The sequence below is a fragment of the Camelus bactrianus genome, chromosome 23 (genome assembly GCF_048773025.1).
Source record: "Camelus bactrianus isolate YW-2024 breed Bactrian camel chromosome 23, ASM4877302v1, whole genome shotgun sequence".
Classification (NCBI taxonomy): Eukaryota; Metazoa; Chordata; class Mammalia; order Artiodactyla; family Camelidae; genus Camelus; species Camelus bactrianus.
In genome coordinates, this window is record NC_133561.1 from 33,264,580 (window position 1) to 33,285,135 (window position 20,556).

The 20,556-nt window shown below is 48.3% G+C and overlaps 1 pseudogene; it reads left to right on the forward strand.

The window, feature by feature from the left end:
• The first annotated feature begins 7,858 nt into the window (after positions 1–7,858).
• Positions 7,859–7,978, forward strand: LOC123614438 (U2 spliceosomal RNA; annotated as a pseudogene).
• Positions 7,979–20,556: the final 12,578 nt, after the last annotated feature.

Genomic DNA, 20,556 nt, shown 5'->3' on the forward strand with positions numbered 1-20,556 from the left:
GGACAAAACAATATTCTGCTGAGTTTGGCTTTTTGACTAAGAGAACAGAGGCGTTATACGGAGACCCACAGGGTTTAATCAATCCTGTTTTCAACAACATTTGGAGGCTTGGCTGAATTCCCTTTTGGGTCTCTTGCCTCAGAGGATTTTTTTTTTTATATTAGGTGTCCCATTGTCCCTTTTTAATGGGATCTGTATTGGCCATGTGTTTTTGGCCTTCCCTAGGGTGCCGTCAGCTCACAGTTTTACCTTTGTGTAGCCCTGTGGGGTTGTGGGAGGCAGGAAGCTCTATCTCCTTCGGGGTTTTCACGAGTGCCACCTGTAGACTTAAAGTGTATTCTGGGGAGACCCTGATGTTAAGCTGTTCTGGCAAAAAAGTTACTTGAGCATTTAATTTACAAAAGGGTCGCAGCCCAAATGCGGGATCGGACACTCCGGCATACATAAGAAGCTGCATTTCAGAGTGAGGCCCCCTAGATGGCATTCTAGAGATTGTAAGGAGGAACAATTTTGTCCATCTCCAGAGAAGCCTGGGTCTGGGGTGGACTGAGATATTTTTCTGTGCCACCTCGGTATTTACCACAGAATATGTGAAACTGTATCTATCAGAAAGTCAATCAATTTGTCCCCCACTGTCAAAGTTACCCAGGCTTCCCGTGGGGAAATCGGAACTGGGCACCTCAAGTCCAAGGGTGCCCCTGGGCCTCTTCATTCATCATCAGAATGTTCCTCTCTTTCTAACAGATGAGCGGCTCCTGTCTTTCCTTTATTGTTTTTCTGGATCAGACTCATCATTAGGTAAAATACATATTGAGGGGCACCATCAGTACCACTATGCATCCCAGAAAAATAGAAGACACTTCATAGACAAAGGATTGGTACAAGAAAAGCCACCTCAAGGAGACCCCAGCACTAGTCCCAGTCCAGAAAATGTCTCAAGACTTCCCAATACTGTAGCCACATTATTTGGAAAACCCTTTGCAAGGATAGAAAAAGATACAATAATTGTTACAGTAAAGCTTATTGCTTCAATCATTCTCACTGGAAAACACATAGCAATAAACACTGGTCCTTCTGGAACCTGCTCCAATACACCGAAGAGAATTGTAACTCCCCCAGAGACAGGCATTCCTGCTACCAACATCAATTTTTGCTCCAATTTGTACAAGATACTTTCCAAATACCAAAGATGCCAGCAAGTCAAACAAAGCGTAACATCCAAAGGTGATACCAATAACTGTATTGCTGGCTCCTTTCTTTTCAGCCTCCTTGGGGAAAAGGGTCCAAGGATTCTCTTGAAAGCCACCTGGGTGTCTCCCTTTCATTCCCGGGAGGGCCATCACCTCTTAAAATGCTAGACTGAGGCAGGTCCTAACAGCATGGAGCCTCCTGCTGTGATGAGGTTTCCAAAAACCATTCCAAGCCATTTCCTTAGATGTGGAATTTTATCACTGAGGAGGCCCAATGGTGGTGAAGAAATGGCACAAGATGGTGCCAAACCCAGGAATGCCAGTCCCACATATCCAGCTGGTAAATTAAACTTCTCCCAAAACAAAGAGAGACAGGGTAGGATCAAGGAAGCCAAAACATGAGCCGAGTGAGGTGATGATGAAGGGTATAAGGGTAACTTTGGGTAAAGTGATGAGTTTCCAGAATGAGTGTTTCCCTGTGGTTTAATACTTTAAAAGCAACATCTATCATTTGAGACAGCTTCATTCCAAATGCACCATCTAACTCTTGCAATTTCCTCATATTTACAATTCTAGCATTTTCAGAGGCCTCAGGATCTGCTGTAGACCTGAAAAATCATTTCCAAAAATTCAGAGAGGCCTTCATTTGGTTTTTGCTGGATTTCTTTAATTTTGTTAACCTCAGCCTGCTGGCCGTTGTCGGCTCCATGTGGAATAATGGTGTAGGGGATCTGGCCCTGTCCCGGGAGTGGCTTCTGGTCAAACGGACTGCCTTGTCAGCTCTCTGACAATACCAGACCAGGCACTAACGCAGGATTTTCTAATTGATTCCTATAAGGAAGGGGAGCCCATCTGACCACCTCCTGAGCCCCAGTGTCTGGAACTGGTGCTGGGTGTGTAGGAACGGGAGGCAGTGGAAAGAGTGGATACCTGACAGCATTCGGAGCGGCTGGGACGGTTAGTTCGGCTGGAGGAGTTAAGGTTTGAAGCAACATATTCTAACATCTACTCCCTTCCTTTTCATATTTTCCCTGATGTAATAGCATAAATGCTTGCAACATGGGGGATTTCATCATTCTTCCCCAATTTTCACAGCGTATCTGTAATTGCAGGGTTGTATAGAGCCATCCAAAGGCCACCATTCCTCAGCATTTTATTGTAAAACCGTAAGTAACAACTGATCCTTTCTAAACATTTTTGCCTTGGCAGCAACCGATCAGGCAGGATTCTGGGCTGGGGCTTTTGGTGATTTTAAGGAACCAAGTGGAACATTTCTATTTCCCCTGGGACTATCCAGATAAGAACAGACAGGGGTTTTGTTTGTTTTTTCTGCTCCTTTCCTCCATTTGACATTAGTAGAGGTTTTAAATATGACAAAACTGACTTGGCTGTAAATGGAGAAATGATACTAAAACAAAATGAAATGAAAAACCCAAAGGAAAAGCAAAAAACCCGATATAAATGTTCAAGTTTGGTCTTAGGGTTTTACATACACCAATGACACAGGAGACCACCAGTGATGGAATTAGCGTAGCAAAGGTGGGGGAGGGCACAGCCCAAGTAGTAGAGCGCTTGCCTAGCATGCTTGAGGTCCTGGGTTCACCCCCCAGCACCTCTTCTGAGATAAATAAATAAACAAATCTAATTACCTCTTCCTTACCAAAAAAGAATTATGCAAACAAACAAAAAACCCCAAAACATAGCAAGGGTGGCAGTATCTGGAGATAACCCTGCAAACCCCTTGTGGAGCTCCTAACAGGTCCTATGGCCACACACTGTTCATCTTCCTCTTAGGCACAGGTTCATGGCTATAATCAGATCACTTGTCCAGAATGCACCTCAGAGAACTTCTTTAGGGATAGTTGAAATATTCCTCACCTTTTTAAAGACAGAAATACAAGACAAACAAAACACAAATGGCACACATAAAATGCTAGCATCCAAAGGAAAACAGAACTGGTTCACAAATTAGGTAAAATTCTGGCAACTATTTCCTATCTCCTTCAGGGTACCCCACTCAAATACAAAACAAATTTGCTTGTTCTGGAGGAAAAAAAATCCCCAAACAGAGAGGAATAAAGTTTCTGGCTGTACACCCCAGAGTGACTTTCCCTACTTCATAGAGCCTGTCAGCTCCCAGATGCCGCTGATCCCTTGCTCCTGCTGCCAAGCACTGAGGCCACAGGTGCTGCTTTGGGGAATTTTGAAAGGAAGATCCTCAGGACAAGGGGTCCCAGCAGCTGCTAGGGTCTTATCCAAAAATTTGCCAACCAGGACTGACTGGCCAGGAGCAGCAAGGCCCCTGGCTGGCTTTGCCAAAATTTGTTACCAAGTCCAAGTACTGCTCGCCAATAAATCAAGAGATGAGTTGTTGGGGGAAGGAATAGTTACTTTATTTGGAAAGCCAGCAGACCAAGAAGATGGTGGACTCAGGTCCAAAGAACCATCTTACCCAAGTCAGAATTCAGGCTCCTTTTATACTAAAAAGGGGAGGGGGTGTGGTTGGTTGCTGCAAACTTCTTGGTGTTGGAATCCTTTGTTCTTACAGCTGTCCACATAGGTCAGGTCATGATGTCCCTCCGACAAGACAAATGTTATTCTCTGTTCCACAACTTTTTATCTCCATATGAATGGAAAAGTACTATACCCTCAAAAGTCAGAGCCTTGAGAATGGGCCACCTTGTTTATTTCAGGCTACAGGAAACGTTCTTTTACAAAAGGGGCAGAACCAGCGTGACGAAGCACAGGAAACAGAGCCCAGGGTTAGAGCTAACGGAACAGGTCTAATATGGAGTCAGATTTGTTCTTCCCTCTTACAGGGTCATTATGGATGTGGCCTCAGGGGTAGCCAGGCAGCTTCTCCCGAGGCTGGTGACCAGGTGCCTGCTGGACCCCCGCATCTGGTGGGGGTTGGAGCAGGGGATGGGTGAAGAAGAGCTGGTCGTCCCTTCTGCTTGGCAGTCTAAGAAAGCAGTCTTTTCCTGGTGAGTTCATAGTCCTTCACCTTATATACAGAGTCCTGTCCACCCAGCCCTACTGGGATCTTCATGCAAAGTAATAAACTCAGACCAAATGGTAGAGGAGGCCTGGGTACCAACCTGGATTGCCCAGAGCAGCAACAATGTGGCCACATTCCTTTTCCATGGCGCACGTCCAGCCCCACAGGCTCCAGCTCCCCTTCTGGCCCCTGCCTCTCCAGGAACACCCCAGGGAAAGCAGTACCTTTTAAGTGCCTGGAGATCCGTGGAGGAGGCCCAGGGGACTGTGGTGTATTATTCATTAGCTAAAAGCAGATCGTGCCTGCCCGTTGCACTATGGCCACTGCCCCACAGCGTCCTGCTTGCTGTTGTCTCAGGAGCTGGTCCTGCATTTCTGTGAGCCTTGATGGGCACTACTATGTACGAAGATGCTCGATGCTAATAGGAACTCACTGGATTTGCTGATAATTCCCTAATACCCAAGATGGGTGAATTAGGAACTCTCAGCACATTTGCTCACTCCTCGTGGCAACTGTGGACCACTCCGCAGAGCACCCCCGCCTGTGGGCACATCAGTGTATGCACGGATAACATATGCTCACACAGTCTGGCAACAACACTGCCCTGGGAGGCTGAACTGAGCCATATGTGGTGGAGCATGGCTGCAATGTGCTTTAGGGGAGAGTTCAGGCAAGCTGCCGTCCTCCCTTCTCATTTTAGAAGAGTAAACAAGCCACGGGTCATGTACCCCAAAGACTGCATGTTGAAAAGACTTTCACATACATATAGCATATATTTTATTGAGATAAAAATGCAGTTAACCATTTAAAGTGTACAATTCAGTGTCATCTAGTGCAGTCACAATGTTATGCAGCCACTGCCACTCTGGCTTCAAAAGATTTTTGTCATCCCTGAAAAACACCCATTAAGCAATCATTCCCCATTCTCCCCTCCCCCATGGCCCCCGGCAACCACTGATCTGGTTTCTATCTCTCTGCATTTGTCTATTTTGAATATTTCATATAGAAGAGATCATACAGGATGTGGTTCTTTGTCTGGCTTCTTTCATTCAGCATGATGTCTTCCAAGTCCACCCAGAGTGTAGCGTGTATCCGGACTTCATTCCTTTTTATGGCTGAAGAATAATCCGTGGCACGTATTTGGGTGGTTACTGCCTTTTGCTGTTGTGAATAGTGTTGCTCTGAACATTCCTGAGCAAGTATTTGTTTGAGTTCCTGTTTTCAACCCTGTGGGTATGTGAACAAAAAATATTACAAGCCGTATCAGTAAACAAAGAACGCTGAAGCCATCGAGTCATCAGCGGCCGCCACCGCCCCCTAGTGATGACAAGCCTGCAGCCCGGCCTCTGCAGCCACTCACAATGGTGCACCCTGAGGGGGCTCAGAATAAGAAAGGACAGGACACTGGCCCTAGACAGCTAGGTGCGTGTCAAAGGAATGATTTCAAAGAGCCCAAATATTTGGTCCCTCCCATACATAGAAAAGTGCTAAAACTCTTTAAATTGAGATGTCTGGTTTTCTTCAGTTAAGTAATCTTTTAATGTTCCAACTACTTGATCTTTTGGTAAAACTCCTATATATCCTGGATCCTCCCTGATCTCTTCAGAGCAGTCCCGCAGAGCGCTCTGGGAGGCTGTCATCCCGGGCTTGAAGGGGTTTGAGTCCTCAGAAATGTCCACCAAATAAAGCATAACTCTCAACTTTGAGGCTGAGCATTTATTTCAGTTGACAGGTGTATACACCTAGTAGTGGAATAGCTGGGTCATACGGTTAAACATAACTCTGTGCTTAACTTTTTGAGGGAATACATTTTCTAGTTGGCTCTCACAGCATCCCTGTGAGGGAGACAGGGCAGGTTTTAAAGAGAATGCATATTGAGCATCTAGCTTATTACCCAGCGCATAATACATACTCAGTAAATTTAAGAACGTTATTATTATTATCAGATGCAGAAACTGAGGCTCACAGAGCGAAAATGACTTGTTCAAGCTCCCTATAAATAGTAGAATTTGAACTAAATTGAGGGCTTTCCATTTTAGTCCATAAAGCCAGTCTTCTTCAAACAGATTTTCAGGAACTCAGGCTATGACTTCCCCCCAGAAAAAAAATCCCAACAGTGTGAATTTCCCCCTGGGCTCAGGGACCTGCCCTGCCCTGGCCCAAGGCGATGAGACAAGAGAACCGAACAGAGAGAGCCCTCCCCTCCCCTCTCCTGGCCCTCTGCACTGTGCTGCCTTCTCCCGGGGCCTCAACTCTGCAGCAGCAGCCCGACAGCAGGTGCGGAGTGGCGCTGAATGTACCCAGCAGCTGGCTGGGCTGTCACTTCCCCTGAACTCCGGTTGTCCCTCCAGAGCTCCTGGTTTTTCTGCCTGTGGCTCATCTGCAGGAATAGTTACAAAGAGCCTCCCCCTGGGGCAGCTCAAGGGTGTGTGTAATCCAGAGGGGCCCCCCCGTGCAGAGACTCCATCTACCTGTCTCTTCTCATCTGGGCATCTGCGTGAGCACTTCCTGTCCACATCAGTGTTAACTCACCACCACCCCACAGGGGCTTGACCAGTGGTCCTTGCTGCAGAGGGCTGGATCAGCAGCCCAGAAGAGTTAAGTGACTTTCCAGGAGTCAGGCAAGGGAAGGACAGCCCAAACTCCTGGCTGGAGCTTTCTGATCAGCCCCGGTTCTCTTAGTCATCCCTGACATGCCTTACCCTGTGATACCAAGAGCAGGAATGCAGACTCCTGGAGAAGAGAGATGTCACAACCTCAGGCAGGAAAGGCCCAAGAATCCTTGTGGTTTACTCCTGTCTCCGGGCAAGATTAGGCTAAAATCCTGTGGATCTGGCTGACCCCGCAAGTAGCAGAGGCACCTCTGTAAGGAGAGGGGAGGGAGAAGTGGCAGACAGAAGTCTCCTGTCCTGGGAGACTTTGTAATTATGGTTTTGTTTCTTTAACTCATCCATGATCCCAGCCCTTGGGCCCATCCTTCTGCACTCCCACCTCCCTCCTTCCTTGCTAACAGTCTATGGTTTGACTGCTTCAAAAAAGTGGCAGCCACGGCCAGATTTTATGAGTTCTGAAAATGTCAAGACCACTTGGGAGTTTTGTTTTTGTTTTCATTTTTCACCTAAAGAGTAGGATGGAGAAGAGCCCTGGAAAGTCCTAGCTTCAGGGAACTCCTGAGCCTTAGAGGAAGAAGCCTGGAGTGTTTCCCCAGCACACAGGTTTCTGTCTTTTTACTGCAGCGTTCGTTGATTCTTACTGACATAAAGGTCAATTTGGAATGCACGGTCTGGTGAAAAGAGCGTTGGCCTGGCAAAGGACAGCGGTCACCCTGGGGCGGAGGGAGGGAAGAGTGATTGACAGGGGGTGCCTGGGAGCTGGCAACGTCCCCTTCCTTGACCTCATTAGTGGTTATGTGAGTGTTGCTGACCCTGAGCCATACATTTGTGTTTCGTGCATTTTTATGTGTGTGTGTGTTACTATACTTCACAACAGCAACAACAACAACAAAAGCTTAAAGAGAAAGAACCCTGGCATAAAGTCAGAATCTCTCTGTTCATCCTTGGATCTTTCATGAGATCCCAGGATAGTCCATTTAATCTCTCTGGTCCTCAGTTTTTGGCGGGGGACACATGGCAGGCCGGTGTCATGGGTGGTAAGAGAATTGACCAAAGGCATCGCTTCTCAGCCTTTTGGCTAAGATCAACTGTAGTGTCTGTTCTTGTCAGTTTAATATCTACGTCCTCTGTCCGAGGGCAATGTACTTCAAGATTTGCAGATGCTGACTGGAATATATAAAATAGATAAACAAGGTTATACTGTAGAGCACAGGGAACTGTATTCAACGTCTTGTGGTAGCTTACGGTGAAAAAGAACATGAAAACGAATATATGTACGTTCAGGTATGGCTGAAGCGTTGCGTGTGCACCAGAAATTGACACAGCACTGTAAACTGACTGTACCTCAATTAAAAAGAAAAAAAGAATTTACCAAAGGCAAGGAGAAGCCTAAGAACAAAGGAAACGTGTAATAGTCCACTGCTACGGGCAAAAGAGGGCCACACAGACAAGAGGTGCCTGTGTGACCCCGCGTGTGAAGGTGCAGGGCCTTTCAGTGAGGAAGGGGCTGTGAGCCCAAAGGGACAGGGGAACAGATTTCGGATTGGCTATAAGCCAGGAAGGGGGCTTTGGTATAAGGGAGGAGAGTGGATTTACGACTCCAGTAAGATGGAGACATGGGCTGACATAAGCAAGGGAGTGGAACTGATGACTCCGATAAGGAGGAGACGTGGGCTGTGACAGGTCGGCCTGAGCTGCGGTGAGGCCAGAGATTTCCCAGGGCTGTTAGTTCTGCTCAGGCAGACACACATCAGGACTTTGTTTTCCAAAGAAGAGCAAGTGGATGCCTAAGGGCTGGAAGTTTCTGATGCAGGAAAAATGGATGTGGGGTGTGAGGAGGGCTGTGTCCCAGGCCTCAGGTGACTCCCCGCGACATGCCCCGCCAAGTGTGGGTCCTGGGCGTCACACAGGAAAGAATCCAAGAGCGAGCCACAGTTGAGTAAAGGTAGATTTATTTAGAGAGATGCATCAAAAGGCAAGAGAAAGGCCACGAGGCGTGGGAGTTGGGTGCTTAGGTTAGAGTAAAAGTAGGTACACACTCCTTAGACAGAGTGCGGGCTGTGTCTCTGAAGAGGGAGAGAGAGAGGGCGTTCGTGAGGGGCGGTGTTGCCAGTTTCTATGGGCATGATAGCTTCATATGCTAACAAGTGGAAGGACCAGTCTAAGCACCCTGGGGAAGGGGCGGGGATTCCCAGGAAGTTGGCCATTTCCCACTCTTTGACCGGTTGTGGTCAGCCTTGGGACTGTCATGGCGCCTGTGGGCATGTTATTCACCATGCTAATGTGTTACAGTGAGCATAGAATGAAACTCAGGGAAGTCAAATCTCCCACCATCTTGAGCCTCAAGGCCTACTGGGGGTTGAATTTTTCACCATCCTGGTGTTAACTGCTGTTTTATTCCTTAAATGGCTGTGCCCTGCCCCCTTCCTGTCTCGTTTCCACATCTATAAAGTGGAGTCAACAAAACTGAAAGCTCTCCGGGCGGCTGTGAGAGCTGAGTGAAAACTGATATCGTTGATAAAGCATGATTCACGTGTAATACATTATTTTACTTTTTGGAGAGCCAGGTGAAGGTGGAGACCAGTGAGAATGCAGAGGCTGCTGATGGGAACTGGGCCGGCTAGGGAGGGGTCAGCAGCCATGCTTCAGGTTTGGGAGGAAGACGGGCGTCTTAGTTTCCTAAGGCTGCCAGCACAAGTTACGGCCATCTCTGTGTCTTCAAGCAACAGAAGTGTATTCTTCCACTGTTCCAGAGGCCAGAAGTCTGCAATCAAGGTATCAGAAGGGCCACACTCCCTCTGAAGACTTCAGGGAAGGAATTTTTCTTACCTTTTCCTAACTTCTTGTGGCTCCCAGCAGTTCTTGGCATTCCTCGGCTTGCAGCTGCATCACTGCCATCTCTGCCGTCATCTTTACTCTGCTTTCTTGTAACTCAGCAGGTCCCTGGAGGGTCTTCCAGGTTCAGATTCCCTCCCCCTGTCCTCTGCTGCAGCTCCTCTCTGAAGTACCCAGATAATAGCATCTCTTGTATATTTCCTGAGTTTTTCAGATGCTTAAAACCACTACAAAAGGGAAGAAATTAACTACTTGATAATGGAGAATGTATGGCCCCAGAACTTCTGGCACTTAGGGGTTTATAGTGTTGACTGTTCTGCCACCCTGACATCAACCAATCAGAGAATTGTGCACGAGCTGATCACGTACCTTGTGACAGCCCCCCCCCCTTACGAGGCCTTTAAATGTACTTTGCTGAAACCCTTCAGGGAGTTCAGGGTTTTCTTGGGCATGAGCCACCCCGTTTTCCATGATTGGCCCTCAATAAACCTTTCTCTGCTCCAAACTCCGACATTTCCATTTGTTTGGCCTCGCGGTGCGTCGGGCTCACAAGCTTGCCTTCAGTAACGTCTGGACTCAGGCCCCACTTCCACCACTTTATGGACTTGGGGCACTGGCTTCTTCAGCCTAAAGGAGAGAGTAAGTAGGAGCTTAGAATTTGTTAAATGCTTGTAACGTGGTATCAGGGCATTGTGAGGGTGACAGTGTCATCCTGCAGGTAGAAAGACTGAGGCTGGGAAAGGGCATGGAAGGTGCCCAATCCCCCTGCTAGTAAGAAGGGTTTTCCGGGCCATGAGTAGGGAGAGAGTGCGTGTTGACTCCTTCTGGGGTTCAAATTCAACAAGTCAAAGCCTTATGATTTTATAACATACCAGTGGGTTTATTCCTAGCCTCTGAGTGAATCAGAGGATGGGAGGTTAAAAAAATAACCCAAAATCAGAACCCAGGACTCACACTGCCTTGCAGAAGTGATTAAGAGCACAGACCCCTGAGAGAGGACGCACAACTGTGTGGTTCCCTCTGTGCAGCGGCCAGCTCAGCTTGGAGCCCTGCTTTGGTCATGTGATGTGGGCCACAGAGTGCAGGACAGACGCAAATCTCTGCTCTGTCTGCAACCATAAAGGTCCACAGCTCCCCACAAAGTGCCCTGCCCCTCGATTGGGCTGTAACATAGGTTCCCATCTTGGTTCTAATGTTGCAGTTGGATTGTCTGAGGATGGTTGGCCTGTCCATGTGTCCCCCTCAGACTGGGAGACCCCCAGAGGCCATCTGGTGAGCGTTCGGCACGGCACACCATTCAGGCACCTTTTAAATGCAAGCACCATGCTAAGGATATAGACAAGGGATTGGTTTTCTCACTCCAAGAAATTGGGCCTATTTTCTGGCAGGCAGCCCCTCTTCCTCACCCTCTGGCCAGCCCGTTCCCAGGGGCCCAGCTCCCCAGCAGGAGCTTCTTTTACTCTGACCCTCTCCTGGGGCCACAGAGGCAGCAGCCAACAGTTCTGGTCACAGCTCCAGGTGCAGGGGAAAGGAAAAAAGCAATGGTGTTTGTTCACCTAACAACTTTGAATAGCACCTTTCAGAAGGGCCTTTGGCTGGCTAGTGGTCTAGCAGCCAGCAGAAACCAATGGCAGATATAGCAATAGCCTGGAGAAGTTGTGCATTCCAGCTCCTCCCTTTCAACATGCCAGTCACCTAGAGAAGACTGAAGATGTTGCAGGGTTTTCTCCTTACCTCTTGGGAGGCACTGGGCTGCCCAAAGGAGCTGCAGCTGGAATGAGAACTCTGGAAGGTCCCTTGGCTCAATGGCTCTCAAACTGGAGTCTATCTCAAAATCACCGAGGGCAGTGGTTCTCAGACTTTTGTGGGCATCAGAATCACCTGGAGGGTTGTCAAAACACAGTTACTGGGCCCCATCTCCAAAGTCTGGGATAGAGAGGAAGAATTTGCAATTATAAGAAGTTCCCAGGTGTTCATGAGGCCACTGGTCTGTGGACTACCCTTTAAGAATACTGGTGTAGATGGACAAGGCAAGAAGCAATGTAAATGTCTATCAACAGATGGCAGGATAAAGAAGTTGTAGTATATTTATAAAATGGAATACTACTTAGCCATAAAAAAGAACAGAATAATGACATTTGCAGCAACATGGATGGACCTGGAGAATGTCCTACTAAGTGAAGTAAGCCAGAAAAAGAAGGAAAAATGCCATATGATGTCACTTATATACGGAATCTAAGAAAAGGACAAAAGTGATCTTACTTATAAAACAGAGACAGACTCACAGACATAGAAAACAAACTTACGGTTACTGGGGGAAAAGGGAGTGGGGAGGGATAAATTGGGAGTTCTGGATTTGTATATACTAACTACTATACAACAAGTTCCTACTATACGGCACAGGGAACTATATTCAATACTTTGTAATAGCTTATAATGAAAAAGAGTATGAAAAGGAATATATATATTTGTATGTATAAATGAATTACTATACTGCACACCAGAAATTAACACAACATTGTAAATTGACTATGCTTCAATAAAAAGATAGTAAAATAGATAAACAAGGGCCTATTGTATAGCACAAAGAACTATATTCAGTATCTTGTAATAACCTAAATTGAAAAGAAACTGAAAAAGAATACATACACACACACACACACATACACACACACGTATGTGTGTGCGTGTGTGTATAACTGAACCAGTATACTGCACACCTGAAACTAATACAACATTGTAATTCAACTATACTTTGATTTTTTTAAATGTAGAGAAAAAAGAAAGAAAGAAAGAAAGAAAGAATACTGGTGTAGGACCAGACTCTCAGGTCCCAATTCAGGGAATTCTTAGTAAGAATGGAGTGGGCCCCAGGCATCTTCATTTTTAACAGATTGGCAGGTGATTTTGAAGCACAAGGTTTAGGAAACCAGTGCCTCAGACGGACACTGTAAGTCAGGGCCTGGGGCTCCCAAAGACACACTCAGAGGATGCCGGGGAAGTGGGCTTCGAGCCCAGTTGGGGCAAGGACGGAGTCCTACACGTAGACATCTCTGCATGCAGTTGGCATAAGTGCACTCTGGATTAAGAACCAGGTAAGACCCTTGTATCTTCTTTCTCTCCCCAGTTCTCCTCTTCCTAAAATAGGTAGCATAATGTCAGTATCCCTCTGAGATTAGGGGGGAACGGGAGCCCCCAGGCCAGGTCTGATACATTGGTAGTGGCTGTTGAGGGCTCGGAATCAGCGGGATCCAGGTCTGCCCTCAGCAGAAAAGGCAGGACAGCCGTGTGGCTGAGTAACAGTGGCTGCTGTGGGTGCCTGGTGGGGGCTTGCTGTCCCGGGCAAAGAGCAGGAGGGCCGGGCAGCCGGCAGCCCCAGAGGGAGAGGTGTGTCAGACTGAGCCTTTATGAGAAGACTGGCAGAGAGGCCGAGGTCTTCAGGACATGAGGAACTGGGCCTCAAGAGTCAGGAAGAAAGCTGGTTGTCAGAACAGGGGCCTGAAGTCAGAGGTGAATGAGAAGCTTGATGCACAGACCCAGAGCACTGGGCCCGGCACCTTCGATCCCTCTCACCCAGGTGCGGGACTGCAACACGGGACTGGGGTGGGGACCAGGTGAGGTCACCTGCCAGGGCAGCCTGGACCGACTCGCTCTGGAAAGAGGACAAATCTGGGACTCCTGGGCCTGTTGGCAGCGCTGACCTCTCGGCCCTCACCTCATCCAGCCAGGCTCTGCTGAGGGACTGGCCAGGCCTGGACAAGTCATTTGGGAATTGTCCAAGAGCAGAAGAAAAAGAAAATAATGTGGATCTGGGAGATACATTAACTTTCCACCCTGTGTTCGCACACCTGCTTTTCCACTGGGGAAATTCGTGGGATGCCTCTGCCTCCTTCCTGACCCCTGTGGCCCTGGCTGGGGCTCCTGACCACGTTGCTCCCTCTCATCCCTCAGAAGATGACCGTGCATCCATTCAGGCAAAGCTTAGCATCCAAGATCTCCCACCCACCATGACCTCCAGCCCCTTGTGCGTGAGCAGCCCCGGCTTCTGCTCTACGTCTCTGCACATTTCTATCCAAGGACAGAAGGGGTCGTGATGGGCTTACAATTACATCCTGGAACTGCAGTGTGGAGTCAGTTAGGATGCAAGGCCCAAACAAATGTTGTGCAGCGGACTGGAGAGCCCATCCAGCCTTAGGGCTTTTGGACTCTGAGTAGAGCTGGTGGAGGAGAGGGAGCAGTAGAAGGCAGCCCCTTCCACCCCACCTAAAACAGTAAGACTGTGGACAGCAGCCTTGGACTAGCAGCCAGACATAAGAATCGCCCCTAGGAGCGTTGCCTCCTCCAGGCTGGCTCCCTGGGAAGTCCCTTGTTCCTTCACCAGGGGCCTGGGGCCTCTGTCAGTTTTCCTCTCCTCCTCACTCTGCCACCCCTTCCTGTCCCCTAGTGCAGTTGGGAAGTGCCCTTTCCAGCTCCCCTTCCCTGGCTTCCCGCATCCTCCAAACCACAAGTACATGGGTCTTTCTATTTAAAGGTGACTCTGGGTGGAAACAGACAAGAAGGAACAGGATTGTAGAAAATACCCACAAGGGTTTATATACTTTTCCTACCAGGAAAGAATTTCTGCTGGGCAGTGGCTGAGTCACAGTGACGTGGGAGACCAGTGATGCCTCCAGTTCTGTTTTCTTGGGGGCACGTCTGCTTCTCTGGACAGGGTTGTAGGTTCCTTGCCATCAGGGACAATGCAAGGGCCTCGTAGATCCACAGGGTCTAGTGGTGTCTGTGCCTAGTAGGTGCTCGATAAATGTTTCATTCCCTCATTCCTTTTTTTTTTTTTTTTACCCCCCAACAGCGTCTATTGAGTGTCTTTAAGTGCTAAACATGGGTGAAGGAGGAGTAGTAAAATGGCCGCCCTCAGGCTGACTAACTCTTGGCCTTATGCTTGCTGGTTGCCCTCGGAGCGGTCAGCAAACCTGGCCGACCGGTCACTGCTCCCAGCCCCGGGCCCACTGTTAAAGCTGAAGTCATGGATTTTGTTGCTTTTCACGTTATTGTAGCAATTAAAATTTATAATCATGTTCGGTTTCTGAGTCGTTCTCCAGGAAGAAGGTCACGGAACTGTAGTCCTACAAAACGCGCTAATTTGTCAAAAGAGGAGCATGCCACAGGTGCCTCTGAGATGAAAAGATTGAAAAGTTGCAAAGGCCAGTTTCCACAGGACCGTTGCCCGGGGACACCCTGTCACCACCAAATCTTGTGACCAAATAAATGATTCGGTTGATTGTTGTCTTCGCTTGAGCTATGGTTATAGAACCAGCCCACCCCACCCCCAAGGGGGGCTCACAGTCTGGAAGGCACCAGCCGGCTGTGCGTCCCCTTTGCCCGGCAAAGCCATAAAGCTGCCTCTTTTCTTCTAATTTCCAAAACCCTTTCTCTGAATTATTTGGCTCATCAGGGACGGGGGCTGACCTTTCAGCAACATGGGGACCACAGTTATTTAACAGGACTGTGGAGTCCCTGCTTTCAGGGAACATGTGACTGAAAATGCAAACAGGTATCACTGCAAGAGAATTGAAATGTCATTGCAAGACCTGTTAGTGGGGGAGAGTTACCTGCGGCTTCCCAGAGAGCCTTGAAGGATCCGGAGGACCTTGTCAGGTGCTGATGCAGAGAAAAGACACGGCGGACAAAGGGAGCAAACTATGCCGTTCCTGAGACACGTGGCGGGGCCGCAGGGGGTTCTGCCCTGAGTGGTCGGACTGAATGGGGGGACTATCTTCCTCATCGCCCCCTCTCTGACCTCTTCATTATCCTCCTCTTGTTCGCGTTGCAAGGACTGGTGACAGGTGGGAAAGACGGAGCTCGATGGACGGAGCTTCTGTCTTCCTCCTCCCAGCTCTTCCCCGGACGCCTTCTCCCCTTTCAACCCCTACACCTATCAAAAAAGGAGAAGGGACCAGTTAGGATGGGACAATCGTATGGCATAGTGGTTCAGAGCAGAAACTTTGGAGTAAGACTTTCTGAGAGCAAATTTAGGCTTTTCCACTTTCTAGCTATGTGATCTTAGGAAAACGCTTTCTATGCCTGTGTCCTACCCTATAAAATGGAGATGACAGTAGTGTGTACTTCACAGGGTTACTGTGAGGAGGAAATAACATGAAAAGCACTTAGAAATAGTGCCTGGGAAGTGGGGACAGTGGGTAAGGGCTGGCAATCATTCCTACTCCGACCTCTGTTTCTGTTGTTCCAGAATTCTAAGTCACGAGGTCTAGAGTCTCTCTGGAGTATCTCTCATTTCAGATTCCATAGAACTGATACCCCTAAACCAGAAATCCCCAAACTTTTGTGGGCAGCTGGATTACCTGAAGACAGCTGTTGGTGCAGTCAAGGGGACGCTGTCCCACGAGCGTCTAATTCAGTGCTTCTGTGTCGGGCCAGGAATTTGTAATATAATCTCCGTCCAGGTGCTTCTGATGAACACCAAGGACCATGAATGCTGCAGAGGCTGACTGTTTCCTCTTTCAGGTTTAGGGACTGGGAGTTCTTGATGTTTCTCCTGCCGCTCAGGGCTGGATTAACTGGGGCCTTTGTTACCTTAGAGAAGCAGACCTGGGGAGGAGATTTGAACGCATTTGCATCTGGTTAGCAATCAGGAAGGGATGTGGGCAATTTTGACAAAGAATTTATTTGTTATAACACTTAGTGTTATCTTAAGTGATATAGGAGTGAGGATAGGACTTCCAGGGTCCCAAGCCTGAGAGATCTTGATTAAATGTGAAGGAGTTGGTATAGCTCAGTGGTACAGTTTGTGCCTAGCATGCACAAGGTCCTGGGATCAATCCCCAGTACCTCCATTAAAGATAAATAAGTTAACAATTTATAAAAAATAAATGAGGGACAGTGCAGCAAAGTCTAGATTACAGAAGGAAAGTCCTTTCTTGTCCAGGAGCCCAGGAGAAGAAGAAGAAAAGGACCAGGGAATGGTAGGGTGGAGCCGAGTGGAGGGATAGGCCAGTCCGGAGCAGGGGAGGCTGAGATACAGATCCTGGGAGGGACAGAGCAGTCCTTGCACTGACTTCTTGGGTCCCTTTGATGCAGGAAAACTGAGATGGGGCATGAGGAGGGCTGTGTCCCAGGTCTTGGTGGAGCCCCTGGGGTGTGCCAGGTGTGGGTCCTTGGCTTCGTGCAGGAAACAATTCAAGTGCGAGCCTCAGCTGAGTAAAGGTAGATTTATTTAGAGAGGTGCACACTGCATAAAGTGTAAGGCAAGGGAAAGCAAGGAAAGAGCTGTGGGAATGGGGTGCTCAGGTTAGAGTAAAAGCAGGTACACACTCCACAGACAGAGTGTGGGCCATCTCTGAAGAGGAGGGAGCGAAAAAGAGCAGCCAGGTGTGGTGTTGCCAATTTTTATGGGCTCCGTAGCTTCACATGCCTACAGGTGGGACCATTCCAACTACCCTGGGGAGGGGGCTGGGATTCCCAGAAATTGGGCCACCGCCCACTCTTTGACCTTTTGTGGTCAGCCTTGGGACTGTCATGGCGCCTGTGGGCATGTTATTTATCACGCTGTTACAATGAGCATATAATGAAGCTCAAGGTCTACTAGAAGTCAAACCTCCTGCCATCTTAATCCTCAAGGCCAACTGAGAGTTGAATCTTCCACCATTTTGGTGTTAATTGCTGTCATTCCTTGAAAGGCCGTGACCTGCCCCCTTCCCTCCTGTCTCATCCTGGCCAATTATTGCCTTCTTCCTCTCTGTACCTTCTCCTCTTTGTGGAGGAGGGCCTGAGAAGACCCTCAAGAAATGTCAGGCCCTAGAAAGAAATCACATACATTGATGCAGATGTTAACCAAGGAGAGGCAGTTGCCTTTCATATTTGCACCAAGTGTTAAGCAAATCAATCACCCTTCAAAGATGCTTCTCAGGGGCTTGAAAGGAGCCCAGCTAAAGTCTCGGGATCTTAGCCGAGTTTGGTGCATTTCAATGGGGAGAAAGCTTTTAGTTAAAAGCTGTTTCAGTGCTGATCCAAAGGGAAATTGGGTACAAGTGAACTATGAAGTAACTTCTGACCTCAGGAAAATGGAAAGCAAAACCCAGCCAGCCCCAGGCCCAGAGGGAACACTGAGTTGATTATTGCCATGCCGGCAGGCACGTTCACTCCGCGGAGGTCATGTTAAAGGCTGTGTTTACCAAGCTGTGGCCTCTGAGGGACCATGAAAGGTCTAGAAGGGGTTGGGGGCCTTCGTGGCATGCCCCATAACTGCTACCTATCTGCTCCGAGCGAGCTCCCTCTCGGCCACTGGCTGCCACCTGGATACAGCAGTGAGGTCTCACTTCTTCCTGCCTTTCATGAAGGAGGGCTGCTAAGGGCTTTGGCCCTTGTCGACTGAAATGAAATGCACAACCTAGAAGTTGAGAGTTATGTTTTATTCGGTGGACATTTCTGAGTGCTTAAGCCCTGGATGACAGCCCGGATCGCTCTGGGGGTTGCTCCAAAGTGGCAGGGAGCAGCCAGGAGGTACAAGTTTTCACAACAAAGACCAGGTGGTCAGAGTATCAAAAGATCACTGTTCGTAAAAGAAAACCAGACATCTCAAGTTAAAGGAATTCAGTGCTTTTCTATGTATGTGAAGGTACAAAAGTCTGGGCTCATTGAAATCATTCCTCTGATACGCGCCCAGCCATCTAGGGCCAGTGTCCTATTCTTTCCCATCCTGAGTTCCCTCAGGGGGCACCACTGGGGGGTGGCCGCAGAGGGGGCTGCCTGCTGGTCTCCATACTGAGCTCCCTCTGCTCGCTGTCAGCGGGGTGGCAGCAGTGGCTGATGGCTTGATGGCCACAGCATCCTTTGTTTACTGATGTGGCTGTAATATTTTTCATTCACACCCTGGAGCTCCCTCAAATATGTACCCCTGCCATTTCTGGTAATGCAGTTCCCTGCTCATAATTGTCATTCCATTGCAAAACTTCTTTAAACATTTCCTGTATCATGACTTCATATTCTGTATCGGGTCATTTCAATATCCGAAGCCCTTGGTGGGAGGCAAGGGGCTACATTTGTGGTGGTGGTTTATTTCTTATGTGTTTACTGGTCTTTGATGGTGAGCTGATATTTGATTTTTATTTTTGGAAAGCCTGGAGAACAAAAAGGAAGATGCTTTCCTCAATGAGAACGTGCATTTGCTTTTGCTGGAAGCTAGGAGTACTCCCGGCCTCAGACAGCTTTATGCTGTAGTCAGTCCTTGGCTTAACCTCAGGGTCTTGGTTTCAGCTCCCTGACTTTGCTGATGGTCCAAGGCTTAGTCTCCTAAAGGCAGCCCTGGTACCAGCACTTATCCTCTGGGCAACCCTCACCTTTTACTTATGCTTATCATTCACAGTACTAGTTTTAGTTCATGGCTTTTAAGGCCTTTTTTCTGTCCTTGCAGAGTTATTCACTGTGAGCCTGGCACTGACATAACAATTATGTTTTATGTAGGATCTAGCAGTTTTGTAGCAGAAGCCTTCAGAATTTTCAGTCCATTGAACTGCTGCGTGTGAAGTCAAGATGTAAATTTGTGTCCCATCTCTGACACGTTCCAGCTGCATGGTCTTGGGCAGGGAACTAACATTCTGAGTCTCAGTCTGACTCTCTGGGAAAGGCGAATAACATTACCCTGCAGTGGTTCTTATCTGTTTCCCACTGCCGCACACGGTGACGGTCACATGAATGACAAATGAATGACACGATGGACTTTTATAAATACCTAAAACAACTCTGCAGAGAGTAAAGTGCTGCAATGATCTGTATCTATTACAACTATTAATGTATGTGAGGTGCAGTTATACAGGCGCACGTAGGATGGCTCTCATGTTATGTGACATTTGCCCGTCTTTACTAATTCTCCACCGCCCACAGTGGCATTTTTGGAACAGAAATCACCAAAAGCCTTATTATGGGGTAACCTGGATTCGGTCTGAATTCTAACATAATATGAAAAAATAGAAATAACTTGAAAACTTGAAAACTTTGGACTGACAGTTGTTCTGAAGCCAGAAGGCCATTGGGATCCAGCCACTCCCCTCTCTCCCTGCACGTGGCTTCTTTTCCTGGTAGCCCCCGTCCACCTCCATCTTCTGCTCCCTCATAACCTCACCTCACACATGACCTCCGTGGCCTTTCGCTTCTCTATTATGTCACAGTCTTTCCACCTCAACTTCCACTGTTAACGACCTCCTGCTTCCAAAAGTTCCCACCCAGGATTTCTCAAAGCCACCACCTGAGTGCCCGGTCTGTGTGGCTGTCAGCTGGCTGCCATTGGGTGACCTTTGCCCGAGTCAGCTGTACCCAAGAAGACACGGTCCCAAAGTTACAGGGGCGGTGGCAGGGCAGTTCCCCTTAGAGGTCTGTGGGCATGGAAGGCTTTCAATGAAGACACACTTTACAACTCTAGGGGGGACAACAAGACAAAGGGTTTGTTATACCCGTGTGTCAGGGCACGGTGATTGTAACAAGCAAAGAGCACAGTGGCTCTTACACACTCAGTGCTCAATATGTGTGTTTCCTTCCAGCCAGAAACTTTCCACCCCCAAACCTATGAGGGCAGGTGACTTCCCGAGGTTTCCTTCCAGCTTTGGGTTTTCATAGAATAAACCCAAGTATTCCTGGTAGCCGGGACTTCGATGTTCACCCGCTGTATGTGAGCAATAGCCCTAGACCCGAGCTGGCAGGACGAGCTCGGCAGGACTAATGGCCAACAGTGGGGACTCTGGAGTCAGCCCACCTGGTGTGAATCCTGAACCCGTCATTTACTAGCTACATGACCTTGGCCAAGTGTCTTTACCTCCTTGTCCTCATATGTTAAGTAAGGGTAATAGTTATCCTTACACAGCTGCGGCGGCGGTCGAATGAGTTGCCACACACAAAGCCCTCGATCCATGCA